Raw genomic sequence first — 5,000 nt, forward strand, 5'->3', positions numbered from 1 at the left:
AGTGTAGGCCTTATGATCACTTGCAGTCTTCTTCATTCTTACGTTCTTATAAAGTCAAGAAGACGATAATGAGGACAAAGAGACAACAAAGGTGGAAAAGGAAGACAAAAAGAAAGAAGCAAAAATGACAGAAGATGAAGAAAAAAAAACATGGAAATGACATACGAAGAGGACATTGAAGAAAACGAAGACAACGGATAAGACGATGACGAAGAAAACGAGAAGAGGGAAGACAACGAAGACGGTGAGTACAGCAGCGAAGAAGAGAAAGATAACAAAAAAAAAGACACGAAACATGACGAAGAAAAGGAGGAAGACAAAGAAGGCGGCTGAAAAGAAAAAAGAAAAAGGAAAGTCTTTGACCACCAACGGGCCACCAACACCACAGCCAACAATGACAACGACGTACCAACAGGTAGCAGACAACCAAGACTTAGGAGTCTTAGGATGTCAGCACTGCCATCAATAGACTTCCAACACGGTGGAAAAGACCTCCTTCTTGCACCCCCCCTCCACCCCCATCACATCTTTTGGTACCTTGTCTCCCCATTCTCCTCCTCCTCTTCATCGCCCCATTTGTCATCCCCTTCGTTTCTCGTAATCTTTATTAATTCCTTCAATCCAGGCTTCCTGCTCAAGTCTCGGTTACCCGAGGACAAAGGAGTCCATGGTCTCGCTTCCTGCTCCTCCTTGTCCTCCTCCTCCTCCTCCTCCTCCTCCTCCTCCTCCTCCTGCAGCGCCTTCTGTTGACACGATTCCTCCTCCTCCTCTTTGTAGAAGGCTTCTTCTCACGGGTCTTAGAAGGGAGCCTCTGGAAAGGGGGCGTGGTCGTCTTCGTCCCTCCTGAAGGGAGATCACCGTTCTCCAACTTCGGGACTTTCTCAGCCTCCGCGTCCCTACCACCCACGCCTCCACCCCCTCCACCTCCACTGCATCCTTCACCTACGCCTCCACCTACATCTTCGTATCCTTCACCTACGCCTTCACCTTCTCGTCTTCCTCTCCCTCCTCCTCCTCCCCCTCCTCCTCCTCTTCCTCCTCCTCCTCCTCCTCCTTATTTTCCCCCTCTTTTTCCTCTTCCACCTCTCCTCCTCCTCCTCCTCCTCCTCCTCCTCCTCCTCATCTTCCTCCTTATCTTCATCCTCTTCCACCTCCCCTCCTCCTCCTCCTCTTCCACTTCCCTTCCTCCCCAATTTCCTCCTCCTCCTCTTTCACCTCCCCTCCTCCTCCTCTTTCACCTCCCCTCCTCCTCCTCTTTCACCTCCCCTCCTCCTCCTCTTTCACCTCCCCTCCTCCTCCTCTTCTCTTTCTCCTCCTCCCCCCTTATCTCCTTCTTCTTCTTCCTCCTCTTCCTCGTCCTTCCTCTTCCTTCCTCTTCGTCGTCGCCGGCCGGATCCTTTCCGTTTCAACTTTCCCCTTTCTCCTCCATTTCTCCTCCACGTCCTCGTGGCCTCTTTCCCTCCATGACTCCATTTGCTCCTCCTCCTCCTCCTCCTCCTCCTCCTCCTCCTCTTCCTCCGTCCTCGATCGCTTCTCCTCCACTTCTTCCTCTCCTCCTTCGTTATTACTCAAACTTAGTTCACAGCTTTCTTTTCCTCGTCCTCCATCATTTGTAATCTTCCTTCTTCCCTTCCCTCCTTCCTTCCCTCCTTCTTTCCCACCTTCCTTTCTTCTTTCCCTCCTTCCTTCCGGCCTTTCTTCCCTCCTTCCTTCCTGCCTTTTTTCCCTCCTTCCCTCCTTCCTTCCCTCCTTCATTCTCACCTTTCTTCCCTCCTTCCTTCCCTCCTTCATTCTCACCTTTCTTCCCTCCTTCCTTCCCTCCTTCCTTTCTTCCCACCTTCCTTCCTTCCTTCTTTCCCTCCTTCCTACCTTTCTTCCCTCCTTCCTTTCTGCTTTTCTTCCTTCCTTCCCTCCTTCCTTCCTTCCCACCTTTATTCCCTCCTTCCTTCCCTCCTTCCTTCCTTCCCACCTTTCTTCCCTCCTTCCTTCCCCCTTCCTTCCCTCCTTCCTTCCTTCCCGCCTTTCTTCCCACCTTCCTTCTTTCCTTCTTTCCCTCCTTCCCCCTTTCTTCCCTCCTTCCTTCCTTTCCTCCTTCTTTACATTTCCTCACCTATCTTCCCATCCCTCCTTACCCCATCCTTCCTTCCTCCCTTCCTTCTTACCTTCATTTATCCTTTCCTGTCCTCCTTCACACATTGCTCCTTCCCTCTCTTCCTCCTTCCTTCCCTTCTTTCCTTCATATCTCCTTTCCCTCCCTTTCACCTTTTCTCCTCCCTTCACCCTCTCTCTCTCTCTCTCTCTCTCTCTCTCTCTCTCTCTCTCCATTTCCTCACTTGTGCCCTCATTTCTTCCTTCCCTCCCTCCCTCTCCCCCTCCTCCCTCCCTCACTCTCATCCTCCCCCTTCTTCCCTCTCCCAACTTCCCTCCCTCTCCTCCTCCTTACCTCCCTCCCTCTCCCCTTCCTCTCCCTTCCTTTCCCTCTCTCTCCTTCCCTCCCTCCTCCCTCCCTCTCCCCTCCCTCTTCCCTCCCTCCCTCCCTCCCTCTTCCTTCCCTCCCTCCCCCTCTCACCCTCTTCCCTCCCTCCCCCTCTCACCCTCTTTCCTCCCTCCCTCCGTTACCTGCCCTACCCCTCCCCCCCTCCCGTCCCTCCTCCACTCCCTCCTCCTCCTCCTCCCCCCCCCCGGGCCCTCCCTACCTCTCTACCTATGGTGCCGACCCCCCATTCACCCTTACAATCTCGGCGCAGTCAGCGGCCTCGTTCTGGGCCTCACTGAGGACCAGACTTCATCAGGTGTTCTACTTTATACCTCAGACCTCCTTCCTCACTCCCTCACTCCCTCACTCCCTCACTCACACACTCATTCCTTCTCCCCTTCTCTCTCTCTCCTTCATTCTCCCCTTCTCTAGTTCCTCTCCTCCCTCCTTCTTCTCTCTTATCTTTCCCTCCCCTTTATTCCCTCCCTCTCCCTTTTCCTCCCTCCCTTTCCCTTCTTTCCCTCTTCGCCTCCCTTCTGCCCTCCCTCCCTTCCTTTCCTCCCTCCTTCCCTCCCCCCGTCCCTCCTTTCTTCTCCTCCCTTCCTCTTTCCCTCTCTCCCTTCCTCTCCTCCCTCCTTCATTTCCTCTATCTGGCTTTATCCTTCTTCCTTCTCTCCTTCAAATTCCTCTTCCTCCACCTCTTCCTCCTCCTCCTCCTCTCTCTCCATCCTCCCACTCCTCCACTTTGACTCCACCCTCCACTCCTCCACTTTGACTCCCATTCCACCCGATAACCTCGGAAGGACCTGAACCCCGACCCAGTGAGGAGGCAACCCTGGAAATGAATAAAATCTTATCCCCTGATGATGTTTGCTGGGAAGTCGAAACGTAACATTCATTATCATTAATGTTATTAGTATTAGTATAATGCAAATCAATATTATAAATATTATTAATGATATTATTATTAATATTGATATTACTAGTACTAATCATATGGTTAATATCATTATTATAATTTTCGTTATTTTCGTAATTATTTTCATCATTGTTTTTATTGTTGTTGTTGTCATATATTATTGTATCTGAAATTATCTAAAGTATATACATGGATTTCTTAATTTTGATACACACACACACACACACACATACACACACACACACATACACACATATATATATATAATATATATATATATATATATATATATGTGTGTGTGTGTGTGTGTGTGTGTGTCATTTGACATTTTTGGAAATAGACTCATCTGCTGGGATTCGAACCCTTGCCTAGGGCGGCTTGCGTAAGGTCTTTGTCTTATAAGACGCAAGCCGCCTAGGCAAGGGTTCGAATCACAAGAGATGAGTCTATTTCCAAATATATATATATATATATATATATATATCTATAGCGTGTAATTCATGATTATTTCATACCGCCTGATTTCTTTTATTGGAAAAATCAGAACGTGACTATATTTTCTCTATAGTTTTTATATTTGTTCTTTTACCGAAAATATTTGATTTTTTTCTGCATCTATTTTTCTTTTAGAAATTTGATGTCAAGTTTCCCATTTCATGTGTGTTCTCTAAATTGCATAAATGTTCTAGTAGGGCTATATAATGGCATTACGATCAAGTTATATATATATATATATATATATATATATATATATATATATATATATATATATATATATATATATGTTTATCTCACCACCCTGCCACTCATATATATATATATATATATATATATATATATATATATATATATATATATATATACAGTATATATATAGTATGTGTGTGTGTGTATATATATATGAATATGTATGTTTGTATATGTGTATATATGTATATATACATATATGTGTATATATATATACATATATATATATATATATATATATATATATATATATATATATATATATATATATATATATATTATGTATATTTTTTCTGGTGTGGTCTCTTGTAATGAACCAAAAAGTTCCCTGCTGCTTTACTCGTCCATTGTGTTCCAGTACAGACTATAACATGCGGATCCCCCCGTTACTCTTAACTTAATTCAACATAACTCGTGAGGTAAGTTTTAAGTATAGAGCCAAGTTTCGTAATTAAATGGTAAAAAATCACTTTAATATTTTCCTGATTTTTTCGCAAAATTTCTCTCTCTCTCTCTCTCTCTCTCTCTCTCTCTCTCTCTCTCTCTCTCTCTCTCTCTCTCTCTCTCTCTCTCTCTCTCTCTCTCTCACTCTCTCTCTCACTCTCTCTCTCTCTCTCTCTCTCTCTCTCTCTCTCTGTCTCTCTCTCAATTGAATGAAAATGCCTCCTCCTCTCAGATGAATAGAATCGTCTGGCCCCAGTTAATTTACTATTTTTTTCTAATTCTACTAAGTTAACATTTAACGAAGTTAAATATTTGGTAGTTTGAATTGTTTTATGTATTTTGAAATGGTTGATAGCATGGAGGTTAACTGTGTGTGTGTGTGTGTGTGTGTGTGTGTGTGTGTGTGTGTATGTG

Source organism: Oratosquilla oratoria, chromosome 37, assembly GCF_046742065.1.
Source record: "Oratosquilla oratoria isolate Oo_2021 chromosome 37, ASM4674206v1, whole genome shotgun sequence".
Classification (NCBI taxonomy): domain Eukaryota; kingdom Metazoa; phylum Arthropoda; class Malacostraca; order Stomatopoda; family Squillidae; genus Oratosquilla; species Oratosquilla oratoria.